The sequence below is a fragment of the Thalassophryne amazonica genome, chromosome 7 (genome assembly GCF_902500255.1).
Source record: "Thalassophryne amazonica chromosome 7, fThaAma1.1, whole genome shotgun sequence".
NCBI lineage: Eukaryota > Metazoa > Chordata > Actinopteri > Batrachoidiformes > Batrachoididae > Thalassophryne > Thalassophryne amazonica.
Window position 1 is genome coordinate 39,804,978 of NC_047109.1, and position 16,858 is coordinate 39,821,835.

Below are 16,858 nucleotides of genomic sequence, written 5' to 3' on the forward strand. Positions count from 1 at the left end.
TTACACGGATATTGCAGATGTTTGGCAAATATGGGCCAATTTTGTGCGCAATCCATACGCAAATCCTCCTAAACGCCAGTGGGACAGGGCCCTAACACTACTCCTTCCCCTAACCATAACCACCCTCCATCGCTGCACTTTTAATTACGCGCAGCCATCAATCAGTCAATCAAACTTTTGTTTATAGAGCACTTTTCATACAATTAAATGCAACACAGAGTACTTCACAAAGTAAAAACAGTACCGCTGAACTACCATCGACCCACGTAAAAACATCAACCCACAAAAATCCATGTCGTACACACCACCGCTCACCACACACACGCACATTAAAAGAATAAGAGAATAAAAGGCAATAACAATTTAAACAAAATAATAATGATAAATAAACATTCATTAAAAGCTAAACTAAAAAGATGAGTCTTGAGCTTATTTGTAAAAACCTGAACATTCTCTGCAGCCCTGAGCCCCTCCGGCAGACTATTCCAAAGACGAGGACCGTAAAACTGAAAAGACGCCTCGCCATGAGAGTGTGTTCTGACTTTGGGAATGACTAACAGTCTGCTGCCAGAGGAGCGCAGAGAGCGTGAGGGCTCATATGGTAAAAGCAATTCTGAAAGATAAGAAGGGCCAAGACCATTAAGACATTTAAAAACCATTAAAAGAACCTTAAAATCGATCCTAAAAGACACGGGGAGCCAATGCAGTGATTTTAAAACCGGTGTAATATGCTCCCGCTTTGTAGTCCTTGTCAGGACACGAGCTGCAGAATTTTGCAAGAGTTGGAGGCCGGATATATTCTTTTTAGGAAGACCAGAAAGCAGGGCATTACAATAGTTAATACGACTAGCGACAAAAGCATGCATCAGCGTCTCCGTGTTGGCTCAAGAGAGAATGGGGCGGACTCTGGCAATGTTCTTAAGATGGTAAAAACCTATTTTAGTAATATGTTTAATGTGTGGAATAAAAGTCAGCTCAGAGTCTAAAATTACGCCCAAGTTTCTCACTTGTGGAGATGAATTAAAAGAAAGTGAAGTTTTGGTAAAAGTTTAATTCCCAGGGCCTCAGGACTAAAACTTTGGTTTTGTCCCGGTTGAGCTGGAGAAAGGGTTTCTGCCATCCAGGATTCGATATCTGAGATACAGTTAAAAAGTGTGACCACTGGTCTTGTGTCACCAGGAGACACAGAGATATACAGCTGTGTATCATCTGCGTAGCTGTGAAAGCTGACTCCATGTCTCCTGATGACACAACCAAGTGGGAGCATATACAGGTTAAAAAGGACTGGTCCCAAAATCGAACCCTGGGGCACACCACATGTGACTTCATGAACATGAGAAGAGCAGGTATTGAGACTTACAATAAAAGTCCTGTCTGTAAGATACGAAGTAAACCATTTGTACACAGTACCAGAGAGGCCGATGTTCTTCAAACGAGCTAAAAGGACAGTGTGGTCCACTGTATCAAAAGCTGTGCTCAGATCCAGTAGAACCAACACTGTCAACTTCTTAGAATCCAAATTTAATCTAAAATCATTTAATATCTGTAAAAGGGCTGTCTCGGTGCTGTGGTTCACTCTAAATCCTGACTGAAATTGCTCTAGGGCATTGTGGGAATTAATAAAATCACTAAGCTGAATAAAGGCTAGTTTTTCTAAAATTTTACTTAAAAATGGTAAATTGGACACTGGTCTAAAATTGTTAAAATCACTGGAATCTAAATTGCTCTTAAAAAGTATTAAATTAATACTTTTGAAAGGGTTCATTGTTTAACGCTCACCTAGTTATTCCAACATTGTGTTGAAAAAGTAATACTGAGTAGTGTTAATAATACTTCACATTTGTGTCAGAAAATTAGCACAACCACATTAAAGTCATATGAATTAATACTAACAGGTCCGCTATAGTGTCTTGTCCAAGGACACAAACATGCAGCATGACTGGGATTTGACCTTAGGTGTACATATTGGGTATGAAATCAGATTTTACAAAAATGCAAGGTTGGATTTGACTCTAAATCCTTCTAACTACAGACAACAGTGTTGCCTCGTACCCACCGTATACAACTTATTGTTCAAACACCAACTTTTTCCTCATAATGTAAGTGTTAGCCAGATAACTATCAGGGTTTTTTTAAATGTAACTTTCAAAAATTAGTGTGGAACATAGAATGCAGCATGTCAGGGTTTGGGGGCTGTAGGTTGTTATTTTTGTGTTATGCTTTAGATTGTTTGGTTCTGATCACATTCTGTGGGATTATTTTCTTGTCTATCTTTTTTAAGGATGGTACTGATGAGATTTTATCTATCAATACGATTCCTTATCAATTTCCTTATCGATACTACTTGTGAATTTTGTACTAAAAGTAGGCTTTGCAGGTTTTCTGTGTATTTTATTGAGTCTTAAAGTAAATAATTATGAAATTGGTCACTGTATCCTTGATCTCTGGACATAAAAAAAAATAAATTCTGTAGTTTTTGTCAGACATTTTGGCATGAATGTCTCTCCATACCGGCTGCTGCACATCAGTGCAGGACGTCTCATTTTGGGAGGAAAAAACGTTTTGATCGATTGCAGTTTGTTTGTATTACAACATTTGGAAAGAGGTGTCAATTGATTTAAAAAGCATTTCACTTTATGGGTGATTCTTAGACTACAGGCACTTATGTCCTTTGATCATATTGTATGAAAAACAGAAAAAAGGGGAAATTTCACACTTTTATAGTTATCTTTACAATGAAAGTGTGTTAAGAAATTTGTTCTAGTAGTCTATGATGACTTTTTCACCTTTTTTCAGCATCATTATATGCAAATATTGTGCTTGTCCCACACCCAGACTTTTGATCTTCAATGATAAAAATGAATGGTAAAGAAACGTTTTTTGTAATGTTTTAAAATATCTCTGAATAAAATATCAGTAAAATAATCAAAACATAATTGGGGTATTCAGTGTCATTCAACTGTTGTGATTTTTTTTAAACAAAATGTAGTTTTTCCACCACAACACTGTAATGTCCCTTTAAACAGTTTGTATGAAAGATTGTTTGGGTAGTTTCTCTGGAGATAAACAGTGACATCAGAGCACATGTATATAGCGTCAAATCACAACAAACAGTTGCCCCAAGGCGCTTTATATTATAAGGCAATGGTGTGGTGGAAATTACATTTACAAGGCCAATAGTGCCCGTAGTTAAAGAATCACCCCCATAGTTATTCATTCTGACTGGACTCTATCATTCTAACTTGACTTGGCAGAGAGCCGCATAGCGTTTGGAGCTGTGTGAACAGAACGGAGGACGATTCTTGTTTCTTTCTTGCAACAAGACAGGAGTCCCAGTTAGTGACTTTAATCTGCACAAAAGTGACTCACGATTGACATATTCAGGGATGAAAGTGGTTAAAAACAAAAAATGCTGTAACCCAAAATTACCCCCCAACAGTACCCGCATGAAAATTTTTGAATTCTAGAAGCTCTGAAATGCAATCTGGGGCTATTCCAAACAATAAACTGCAGTGAGAGCAGCATCCATTTTGGTGAGAAAAAAAAAAAATTTCCTTATTCAAATTCATTCCAGTAGAATTCTGCTCTTACTAGGATGCAACAGTTTTCTTGCTTGGCAGATAGTTCTGGAGGAAATCACTGAAGAAATTAACAAATTGAAAATATGGTTTGACTGAAACAAATTGTCATTAAACTTAAATAAGACATGGATGAAGTGGAGGTGTAAGACTCACTAGGTGTTCACAGGAAACGGTTATTTCTGTATGTACTTATTTATGTATTTATTTATGTTCATTGTTAGTTGGTGTTAAATTTTCTGTTGTGTTTTTAATCAGGTTCTTTTTGTCTCTTTCTCTAAACTTGTATTGTGGCATTATTAGTTATTATTACTATTATTGTTGTTGCTATTATTATTATTAACATATGAACAAAAAAAAAAAAAAAAAATACAATTTGTAATACACTTGACTTTTTTACGACAACAAACACTGAGCCATTAATTATTATAGAGAAAACAAATGCACACAAACGTGCTGACATCTGCAACAGATTAATGCTACGTTAACATTGAAAATACCATAGACATGCTAACGCATTAGCATCGGTCCCACTTTTAAGCTATAAAATGCATCTATCAACTGTTTCAGAAGACCATAACAGGTCAGTTTAACATAAAAAAGATAAATATTATCCACAGTCATGCTCTTTACGGTTTTAGCTGGGTAAAATTAAGATAAAGCGAAATAAAACAATGAATCAATGAAGCAATAGATTGAAGCACTGCTTTGATCTGTGAATCACTGCTTCAATTAGTTCAAGGTTCAAAGCAAAGCCGTGCTGCAGAAAAGTTGATTACAGACCCGCTGCAGGGTCTGTTATCAATGTAGAGAAATTATCATTTTCCTGACAAACACCCCCAATGGCCACTCTGAAGGACCAATAAGGGAATCGTTAAGCAAAGAGGTTATTCATGTCGGTGGATTGAATCATTTCTTAACGATACCCAAAAGGAACCAGTTCTCGATACCCATCCCTAGTCTTTTTGCTTGGGGTTTTCTATCTCTACTTCTCTTGTCTGTCACTTGGTGCTTGGTGGTGAGCGTGTCTCTGTGTTTTTCCGCTCCTACGCCCTGGATCTTTCCCTCACACCTGTTCCCCATTTGTGGCTCATCACCTTCCTGTATTTAAAGCTCACCTTGTCCACCTGTTGTTGCTTTTTGGACCACGCCTCTGCCTGATGAACATGTTACTGTTGCTTATTCTGGACTGCCTTTTTGTGTAATAAAATCTGCTTGTTTCACCAGTAAATGTTTTTGAACAACTTCGAGCCGAGCACTTGTGTTCAGCCATTTCGTGAAACCAAGCCTGATACAATGGACAGAGAAAGTAACAGTCTCCAATTAAAAATGTAATCAGACAAACAAAACATTACTTTGAGATTTGTTTCATAGCAGTTATGCTGTAAAATGCAGTAAAATATGTCTCCTTTTCATGGCTGGCTGCGCCAGTTGAGTTGTGCACTGGCAGAGCCTGACTGACAATGATGCCAATATTCGGGAGCAAAATTATTATGATATAGATATTAAAAAAGTTTTAAATAGAATGTCTCACTGAAATAACCACTTAGTTTTTTCTGCATAATACAACAATAATAATAATTGCAGTTTTTCGGCACATTCCACTGTTACAGGAGTTTTTGTCATGGAAAGAGAAGTGGTGGGATGCGCCATGGAACCACTCATGGCGCGGGACAAAAGCACCTCCGTGTTGGTCTCACAGGACGGCTTTCAGATGGCGCAAAGCAACACCGTGATGAAGCCTCACAGGATATGTTCTGGCATGTCCTGCTCATGCACAATTTCTTGGATAGTCACACAACTGAAAAGCCACTGAAAGCCGTCTGAAAGCTGTCCTGTGAGACCAACACCATGAGCTGCTCCGTGGCGCATCCCTCCGCTTCTCTTTCCATGACAAAAACTCCTGTAACAGTGGAATGTGCCGAAAAAGTGCTGATGTCCACGTCTTCTGCCATTTCTGTGGAAGTCAGACGATGTCCCAGATCAACAAAGCCTTCACTTTGGAAATGATCTGGTTGTGTCAGCGGGGTGTCAGCCTGTCGATCGGCGCTCGGAGTGCGCCGCGCTCTCAGCCACTGTGGGCGGTCTTTAAACCAGCAGGATCACTCCTTAATCTGTGTAATCCCCATAAAATCGTCCCTGAAAGCCATCTGAATTTTCCGAACGGTGTCCACCTGGAGGTCTCTCACAGTTTCTGGAAAAATCTGATGCAGCAAAGCTCCAAATCGTTCAGACATTTTATTCGCAATAAAAATCCGACGAGGGGGGTGGACCACTGCTCACACAAAGCCTGCTCACAGGCGAATGACGCAACCGACAGGCGTGAAAAAACTCACGCATGCGCACGAAGGTTCAAGCTTGGCTGATGCAATCACACGTGATTCAAATCCATATGGTTTTTGCAAAAAATAAAAAGGTCGGATACTTTTCTAACAGACCTCGTATGCATCTTTTTAAAGATCTCTGTATCAAGCTGCAGCTCTTAAAATGAAAAAGGAAACTTGGAACTGTTTTTAAAATATGATTAAAAATTTTGTGCCAAGTTTTTTTTTCTTCTTTTTTGACTGCAGTCCAGAATTGTTTTTGTTCTGTAGCTTCTCACTGAAGCTACCTTGTTTGAAACAGATGATGCCACAACAAAATGACAGCTGTGATCAGAGGGTCTGCTCCCACAGTGTACGACTGAACTCTGTATTATACAGCTGGCAGCTTGATAGCAAACTCACAAAACACAGAATACACATAGAAAATTTTACAGTTAATTTTTTAGGGGAAAAGGTGGGTATGAATTATTTATCTATTTATTTTTGCTTTACATTTGCATTTAAATTGCACACAGGAAATCTGACTTAATTTAACATCAGCCACACTTTCCCCAATTAACAAAAGTATTTTTATACAGCCTTTAACAAGTTGTGTTACTCTCAAAAGCTGAAAATAAGCAGGTGAAGAACGCTGAAAGTGATAGAAAGGTCAAGTGATCTCTTGAGGGAGAGATAAACATTAGAAGTGCTGGAAGAATCCAGAAGACGAGTACTACATGAGGCTCTAAACACTGCGGCTCAGCTGGTTGCCATGGAGGTCAAAGGTTAAACCTGAAGGCTGATAGTGATTGGTTCCCCTGAGGAAAGTCACAGTACTGAGCTGGCCTAGAGGTTTCTGTTTGTGTGTCTTTCTGCAAACTAACCTTGAGAACATCTTCTGAATTTCTTGTTTTGTATGTTATATTTTTTAATCTTCACTCTCACCAAACAATTAATGCTGTCGGAATATCAGGAATAAAGGCATCAAAATGTGCATTTGGATGTGGGTGGTGGTAAATCCTTGGTCAGAATCTTAAGATAATTTTTGATGTATGCTGAAAGAAAAAGCGGTGAGCTCTTCACTGGGTTGTAATTACTGTAGACTGCTAATTAGACCTGAAGGCAAAGGTCAGAGGGTAAATACAAGCATCCATACACACATAGATACATCCATGCATATATACATACACCTATGCATACTTACACATGCACACAGCATCTTTGCCCTTCCAGAATAGAGTATATTTCACTCCTGCTTCACAGAGGCTGCCTTCTCTGACAAGTCCTGCTTCAGACATCATCCCTATGTCCACTATGAAACAGTCCACTTTTGGCTCACCAGTGAACCAGAGGGGTCTCTATGAACTGTTGAGGTGTTGAGGGGGTCTCTATGAACTCTTGTTTCACCCACTAAGATGAGTACCCGATTGCCACAGTAAGCCAGTCAGGGGGGAGTGTGGTGACCAATGTTTACACCAACTTTTTTAGGGGCTTCACCATTTGAGGAGGCTGCTGTGGTGCTAAATAGGCCAGTCCTGTTGCAGTCTGCAACTGCCAAGCGACCGTCATACAGGTTCTGTCAGTGTATGGCTCCAGACTAGGGGCTCCCGGCTGACCAAGCCTACCCACATCACCCAGGTTACCAGCACCACCGGACTTTAAAGGAGTGGGGAAAGCCCAACCCAGTCTCACATTTTTTTTTTTGTGCTCCTGTCACGAAATGAGTCAAATTTTCGTGACAGGGTTTTTTTTAACTCACTATTACTAACCCTACACCTACCCCCAACCCTAACCTTAACCATAACCTAATCTTACTCTTTCCCCCCACCCTAACCATAACCACCCCAACCCTCCCACTTCACTTTTAATTTCGTGCAGCCATCACGGAATGAATTAGAATGAATTTGTGCTGCTGTGACAAAAATGAGGCACTTTTCATCACAATATCACAAACTAATAGATTAATGTATATTTTGTGCTGCTGAATCACGACTTGCCGTGAGACTAGGCTGGGAAAGCCAGTAAGGCAGAATTGACGTTCAGTGTTTCTGCCATGGACAGCCTGGAAATAAATTGTGTGTGTGTGTGTGTGTGTGTATATATATATATATATATATATATATATATATATATATATATATATATATATATATATATATATATATATATATATATATATATATATGTATGTATGTATGTGTGTAGCGGGATGAAAGTCCCGGGTCCCAATTGAAAAGACGTTCCCGCTAACTTGGCTAACGGGGGAGTTCCCCTTTGGCTGACCTGGTAGAGGAACGGTCTTTTGGTGCGAGCCATGTGGGTTCGATCCCCCCACTGTCGTCCTGGCCACGAAGGTCCTGCTGCTTCAATCTGGCGTCACGAACAGGATGTGGGTCACAGAGTATGCTAACATGCACCTATGACTTCGGGACGAAGTCAAAAATGGTGGGGAGATGTGTAGCGGGATGAAAGTCCCGGGTCCCAATTGAAAAGATGTTCCCGCTAGCTTGGCTAACAGGGGAGTTCCCCTTTGGCTGACCTGGTAGAGGAACGGTCTTTTGGTGCGAGCCGCGTGGGTTCGATCGCCCACCGTCATCCCGGACATGAAGATCCTGCTGCTTCATATATATATATATATATATATATATATATATATATTGTAATACAGACATACAGGTTCAGTTACAAGTCGAGGGGGTAGATATTGAAAGGGTACATGAAAATAAGTTTCTGGGGGTGATAATAGATGATAAGATAAACTGGAAGACTCATATAAAACATATACAAAGTAAACTGTCAAGAAGCATTTCAGTTCTAAACAAAGCGAAACATATTCTGGACCACAACTCACTCCGCATTCTTTACTGCTCACTGGTTTTACCATATTTACAGTACTGTGCAGAGGTATGGGGTAATACTTATAAAGGTACAACACAATCACTATCAGTAATGCAGAAAAGAGCTATAAGAATTATTCATAATACTGGCTATAGAGATCATACAAATCCACTATTTTTACAATCCAAATTCTTAAAATTCACAGACTTGGTTCATTTTCAAACAGTACAAATTGTGTATAAAGCAATAAACAATTTACTTCCAGCAAATATTAAAAATATGTTTTTTAACAGATTAGGGGATTACAGTCTGAGGGGGAAATTTAATTTAAAGCATCAGTGGGCACGAACAACATTAAAAGGTTTCTGTATTTCTGTCTGTGGGGTGAGGATGTGGAACAGATTGGGAGTGGGGCTCAAGCAATGTCCAAGCATGAACCAGTTCAAACAGCGGTACAAAAATATGTTTTTTTCTGGGTATAGGGAGGAGGAAGGGTAATGAGGGTTAGGGTGTTTTTGTTTTTTGCTTCGGCTTGTAAATATATAGTATTTTGTATGTAAGTAGGTATGTGTAGGTGTATATTTATGTTTGTGTATATATATGTGTATATATGTATATGTGTATATATGTGTATGTATATGTGTATGTATGTTGATGTGTGTATGTATATATATATATGTGTATGTATATATATATATATTGATATCGGTTTAGGTGTGTAGGAATCTATGTGTATATGTGGCAAAGGGTATTACTGGTTGTGGGGAAGAAGGGGTAGGGATAAATAAGCTGATGCTTCACCCTACCCCTTTTCGGACATGTTGGGTACACAGTAGGAACTTTTTTGTTGTTGTCTTTACTGATCTATCTTGTAATTGTTGTTGTATCAAATGTTCGAAATAAACAGTTTTCATTCATTCATTCATTCATTCATTCATTCATTCATTCATTCATTCATTCACAGACATGTCCAGGAAATGGGCTACATATACTGTATTCCTGGGGCCAAGCCACTCCTGATCCAGAGACAATGTTAGGAACATCTTACCTGTGCTAAGGAGAAAAAGAACTGGACTGTTGCTCAGCAGTCCAAAGTGCTCTTTACAGATGAAAGTAAATTCAGCATTTCACTTGAAAATTAAGGTCCAAGAGTTTGGAGAAGGACTGGAGAGGCACAAAATCCAACCTGCTTGAAGTTCATTATGAACTTTTCACAGCCACTGCTGATTTGGTGCCATGTCATCTGTTGGTGTTGGTCCACTGTGTGTTGTCATATCCAATGTCAATCCTGCTGTCTATTATGAGGTTTTAGAGCACTTAATGCTTCCATCTGCTGACAAGCCTTATATAGATGTGGATTTCCTTTCCCAACAGGACTTGGCCCTGCCCACAGTGCCAAAATTACTAGTAACTGGTTTACTGACCATGGTGTTATAGTACTTGATTGTTGCCATAGACAATCCCTCATAGATTTTCTGTGGCGTATTGTCAAGACAATGATAAGAGACACCAGATCCAACACTCCAGACTACCTGAAGGCTGCTATCAAAGCAATCTGGAGTTCCAGAACACCTCAGCAGTGCCACAGGCTGAACACCTCCACATCACACCTCAATGATGCAGGAATGCATTCAAAAGGAGGCACAACCAAATACTGAATTCATAAATGAACATACTTTTCAAAAGTTAGACATTTCTGTATTATAAATTCTTTTTTAAAGTGATCTACTGAAATTAAAAAATGGCATCTTAGTTTCTATGTATTAAAACTAGAAAACGTGTGTGTGTGTGTGTGTGTGTGTGTGTGTATGTATGTATATGTGTGTATGTATGTGTGTGTATATATATATATGTATGTATATATATGTATGTATGTATGTGTGTATGTATGTATGTATGTATATATATATATATATGTATATATATATGTATATATATATATATATATATATGTGTATGTATATATATATATATATATATATATATATATGTGTGTATATATATATATATGTGTGTATGTATATATATGTATATATATATATATACGAGGTCTCTTAGATAATAAACTGACCCTTTTATTTTTTTTTTAACTATATGGATTTGAATGACATGCGATTACACCAATCATGCTTGAACCCTCGTGCGCATTCGTGAGTTTTTTCACGCGTGTCGGTGACGTCATTTCCATGTGGGCAGGCCTTGAGTGAGATGTGGTCCCGCCCTCTCGGCTGAATTCCTTTGTTTCACACGCTGCTCGAGACGGCACGCGTTGCTTTATCAACATTTTTTCTGGACCTCTGAGGAATATCCGAGTGGACACTATTCGAGAAATTAAGATGGTTTTCTGTGAAAAGTTTAACGGCTGATGAGAGATTATGGGGTGTTTCTGTCGGTGTAAGGACTTCCCACGGAGCGGGACGTCCTGCAGCGCTTCCAGGCGCTGTCGTCGGCCTGTTTCGAGCTGAAAACATCCTAATTTAAGGCTTAATTCACCCAGGACATCGTGAGAGAACAGAGAAGATTCAGAAGAGGCCGGCATGAGGAATTTATGCGGACATTCCACTGTTTAAGGACATTTTTTAAATGAAAGATGTGCGCGCAAATTTGCCGAGTCGTTTCCGTGACGACTCGGCAAATCTGTGTGCGCCGCGACAGGAAAAACACCTCCGTGTTGAAAACCATTTGTAGAATTCAGGCGGCTTTTAATGGCTTTCAACAAGTGAGTAACTGAGAAATTGTTTAACAGCTTGGGCATGTTCCAACTTGCCCGTTAAGATTTCCAACGGAGGTGTTTTTTTCCTGTCGCGACCCCCCGCGGTCGGGTCCGGCCCGACATGCGACTCTGCCCGCACGTTCTTTCATTACAAAATGTCCGTTAACAATGGAATGTCCGAATAAACTCCTCATGCCGACTTCTTCTGAAAGTTCTCTGTTCTCTGACGACTTACTGCGTCAACAGAGCCTGAAATGTGGAAGTTTTCAACTTGAAACGGCGAGACGCTGCCGCCTCGAAGCGCAGATCGCCGTCAGGCGCCGTGGACCGTCCTTACAGCGACACTACCAGACCAAAATCTCTCATCAGCCGTTAAAATTTTTACCGAAAACCAGCTGAATTTATTGAATGGTGTCCACTCAGTTGTGCCTTACAGTTTTGAAAAAATTTTTATCAAACAAAGCAACAGTCTCTGAGCCATTCCTAAACAATGAAAAAAATCGACGAGCGGGTGGACGACTCCTCACTCAAAGACTGCCCACAGGCGAATGACGTAACCGACAGGCGTGAAAAAACTCTCGCATGCCCACGAGGGTTCAAGCATGTCTGATGTAATCACACGTGATTCAAATCCATATGGTTTTTGAAAAAATAATAAGGTCGGATACTTTTCTAATAGACCTCGTATATATATGCGTGTGTATTAATCTGATCTATGTAACAGTTTGGTTGTGGCTTTTAGGCATACCAGCTGTCTTGTTTCAGACTTGAACTTCACATAAATGTTGGTCTTATTTTTAAAGAAGCCATTCTTTGTTTTGAGTCACTGTGGTGACTTAACAAGGTCAGACCTGCAAGTAACTGCATCACACTTCGTAATTGCTTTCTTAACATAGTTTGACATACTGCAAGCATAGTCATTTCAGATTTTTAAGCGCACAGCAAATTAGTCTAAAAATTGTTTTCTGTCTTTGCCAATTTCAATCAACCATTACACATTTGGCAGGAGGTAAAGAAAGGATTTGTGCTCCAGTTTTTGTGTCAGGTGGTAATTATTACCAGACATTGCATGTCTGTCCATAGGGGTGAATTCAGCTATTTACAGATGGGATGTCCAAGGAGGGTCAAGGGCCGTATTTGCTATGTGCAGTGCTACATATCATGTACTATTGGTGTACTTTATACACGTTCTATTGCATTAAACTGCTCTTGGTCTTCACAGCAATTCATGGTCTGCTTGACTTGTCACCATTGCACTCTGATGGACAAGTTATACAAGTTGCCGGAGATCAAAGAATGCTTGTTTCGATTCCATGCAAGACATGAAATACATAAGGTCCCTCTGTCTTTAATTGGTCCCATTGTGAAATTAAGCACCTTGCATGGAAACACACTGATGTGTATGAGCGTATGTGTGTGCGGTATCATTGTGAAGTGCTTTTAGCATCTCCACCAGATGGAAAAGTGCTGTAGAAATGCCAGTCTACTCATGTAGCATATACTGATGATGTTACATTGGCTCATTAGTAGTAGCAACATGCCCATAAAACAAATGAATCAACCTTTCAGTTGCTGAAAATGTTTATTGTGGTGTAAATGAGAAATTTTGCAGAGAATCCTTAGGAAATTAAAATAAATAAATAAATAACACCATTTGACAAAAAACTGCTAATTTTTAGAAAACCAAATACTCACTGGATAGGATTTATATACATGCATGTATGTATGTATGTATGTATGCATGTGTATATGTGTGTGTGTGTGTGTGTGTGTGTGTGTGTGTGCGTGTGCGTGTGCGTGTGCGTGTGCGTGTGTGTGTGTGTGTGTGTGTGTGTGTGTGGCAGGTCAATTGTAATGTCTCCAATATAAAAGATATCTGAACATTTGAATTTGCACACTTATGAAATATGGGGTACCTCAGAGTTCTGTTATGGGTCTTGCTTTATTTGACACTGCTTGGTAAGATTATACAGGGGAGGAGAATTGATCTTCATTGTTGTGCCAATGACCTGCAGATATACATGCCTGTCTATGTAGGTGTTATCTGTCACATTGTTTAATTGGAGGGATACTTAGCTGCAGTGGAAAATTAGATGTGGTCTAATTCCCTGCTTCTCAGTGCAAGGAAGACTGAGATGACTGGTGTTGGTTCTGCATAAATGAGAGATCTTTATGATCAATTGACAGTGTTAATTGACAGTGACTGATTGTGTTACTCATCAAAGTGAAAAAGTTAAGAATCTTGTAATTTTTCATCCAAAATTTCCTTGTGGCTTGTATATTGAAGAGATTGTTAGAATGTCCCATTTTCATTCATGTAAAATTGCAATAATTTGATAAATTTTATTTATGCTCAGTGCACAAACTTTAATTCATGCCTTTGTGTCTTCCACAATTAAAAATTCTATTGTGTTATTTTCTGGACTTTAGCATGTGAGATGGATGCAGATGGTTCAGAATACTGCTGCTAGAGTTTCTACACAAACCAGGATATATGGCTTCCTGTGAATTTGGGAGCATACTGTTGTGTTCAAAATAATAGTAGTGAGTTTAAAAAGTGAATAAAGCTCAAAATCCTTAAAATAGCTTTTATTTCCATACATGCAAATGCATTGGGAACGCTTTACATTCTATTCCAAATCAAATCATGAAATAAAAATTATCAAATCTGTTATTACTTTATAGAAAGTGAAGAAAAAGGAGTAGTCACAACATAACTTTCCCCAAGGAACTTCACAAGGGCAGTGTCTAACCTTGCCAACCCCTCTGAACAAGCACAAAGGCAAGAGTTAAGGTAAGAACAAACTCCCTTAAGTATTTCTGAGGAAGAAACCTCAAGCAGATGAGACTCAGACTAGTGATAAACTGTTTTACTAGGGGAGCTACGACCACTACCTTTGCACCCGCCCCCGCCCCCCCCCCCCAAGACTAAACCAAACCAACTTTTTTAGGTTCCTTACATGACCCCAAAACACAATCAGGATGTTCCCAAAAATAAAAACTGGCCCCAGTTATCCAAGATGGCATCCAAGATGGCTGCCAAAATAGGGTTTTTCACTAACATGTTGGGGAAAGTGAGGAACACGGACCCACAACAGGGGGCGCAAATGAATGGACAATGAAGAAGTCAAATAACAAGGTTTTACTGTTGTGAATTCGCACAACAAACACAACAGATCACAATTGTAAAAATAAACCAATTCCACTGGTGTCGTGTGGGCAGGCTCGACGATAGGAGACGTCCGTCCAAGTCGAACCGGAACCACCCGATTTCCTCTGCCACCGAACCCCGGGAATACTGGAGCCGCCAAGTCCCGAACTCCCAGGTGGCCACTGCCTCCGCTCGTCGGATCCGGTACTGCTGGCGAGGAACAGAAACAGTCAGATGTGGGTGCGGCTGCACCCAGCAACACGTAGGGTGGAAACACCACCTCCACCTCTAGTCACAAACAATACTGCAGTGTAGGGTACTTATCCGATATGAATCTAGTTCAGTCTTCAGCTGTCTTAAGCACAAGCAAAAAGGTTATTCCTCAGAAATGAGATGACTGGCTGAGTGCGTTACCTTCCTGGTAGAACGATATCTCGGCAATGAGATGGAGATGCCATCCAGCTGATATACCCCTCAGGTGATGGGTGACGGCTGTCACCTGGGCTGCTCCTGTGAGGCGGCAGCGCCCTCTGATGCCTGGAGCCCGCACTCCTGGCGGGGCGCCCTCTGGTGGTGGTGGGCCAGCAGTACCTCCTCTTCAGCGGCCCACACAACAGGACCCCCCCCTCAACGGGCGCCTCCTGGCGCCCGACCGGGCTTGCCCGGGTGGCGGCGGTAGAAGTCAGCCAGGAGGGCCGGGTCCAGGATGAAGCTCCTTTTCACCCAGGAGCGTTCTTCGGGGCCGTACCCCTCCCAGTCCACCAGGTATTGAAAACCCCGGCCCATCCGTCGGACATCCAGAAGCCGGCGCACGGTCCAAGCCGGCTCGCCGTCGATGATCCGGGCAGAAGGTGGCGCCGGACCGGGAGTACAGAGGGGTGAAGTGTGATGTGGCTTGATTCTGGACACATGGAATACAGGATGGATCCGCAGTGAGGCCGGAAGCTGAAGCCTCACTGCGGCGGGATTGACGATTTGGAGGATTTTATACGGTCCTATGTATCGGTCTTTGAGTTTCGGGGAGGCTACTTGCAGTGGTATGTCCTTGGTGGATAGCCACACTTCCTGCCCGGGGCGATACGTAGGGGCCGGGGTCCGCCGCCGGTCTGCATGGGCCTTAGCCCTTGCCCGGGCCCTCAATAAAGCAGAACGGGCGGCACGCCACACCCGACGGCACTTCCGCAGGTGGGCCTGGACCGAGGGCACACCGACCTCTCCCTCAACCACCGGGAACAATGGGGGCTGATACCCCAAACACACCTCAAAAGGGGAGAGGCCGGTGGCTGATGACACTTGACTGTTGTGGGCGTACTCGATCCAGGCCAGATGAGTACTCCAGACCGCCGGGTGCGCGGCTGTCACACAACGTAGTGTCTGCTCCATCTCCTGGTTGGCCCGTTCTGCTTGCCCGTTGGTTTGGGGGTGATACCCGGACGAGAGACTGACCGTGGCCCCCAGTTCCTGGCAGAAACTCCTCCAGACGTGCGAGGAGAACTGGGGACCGCGATCAGAGACGATGTCTGATGGTATCCCATGCAGCCGGACGACGTGGTGGACCAGGAGGTCCGCTGTCTCCTGGGCCGTTGGGAGCTTCGGGAGGGCCACGAAGTGGGCCGCCTTGGAGAATCGGTCCACTATCGTGAGGATGACGGTGTTTCCCTGGGACGGCGGGAGGCCCGTGACAAAATCCAGGCCGATGTGAGACCAGGGGCGATGAGGTACGGGCAGCGGCTGTAGCAAACCCGAGGACATGCGGTGGTCGGCTTTGCCCCTGGCGCAGGTGGTACAGGCCTGGATATAGTCCCGGACGTCGGTCTCCAGGGATGCCCACCAGAAGCGCTGCCGTACGACCGCCACGGTTATTCGCACCCCAGGATGACAGGAGAGCTTAGAACCGTGACAGAAGTCCAGGACCGCAGCCCTAGCTTCTGGTGGGACGTAGAGCCTGTTCTTCGGCCCGGTTCCGGGGTCCGGGCTTCATGCCAGGGCCTCCCGGACGGTCTTCTCCACGTCCCAGGTGAGGGTGGCCACGATAGTGGACTCCGGGATGATGGGATCCGGGGGATCCGACGGCTCCGTTTTGACCTCATCTTCATGTACCCGGGACAAGGCATCCGATCTCTGGTTCTTGGTCCCGGGACGGTAGGTGATCCGGAAGTCAAAACGGCCGAAGAACAGTGACCAGCGGGCTTGCCTGGGATTCAACCACTTGGCGGTCCTGATATACTCCAGGTTCCGGTGGTCAGTGAAAACCGTGAATGGCACGGACGTTCCC

General features: G+C 42.2%; 1 long non-coding RNA gene across 1 annotated transcript; it reads right to left on the reverse strand.

Moving 5' to 3' along the window:
• Positions 1-560: 560 nt before the first annotated feature.
• On the reverse strand, positions 561-16,231 carry LOC117513266. The gene is made up of 3 exons (XR_004561525.1): positions 16,219-16,231; positions 6,633-6,644; positions 561-731 (listed from the first exon to the last, which is right to left on the reverse strand). It is a non-coding gene; the product is annotated as an uncharacterized LOC117513266 (long non-coding RNA).
• Positions 16,232-16,858: the final 627 nt, after the last annotated feature.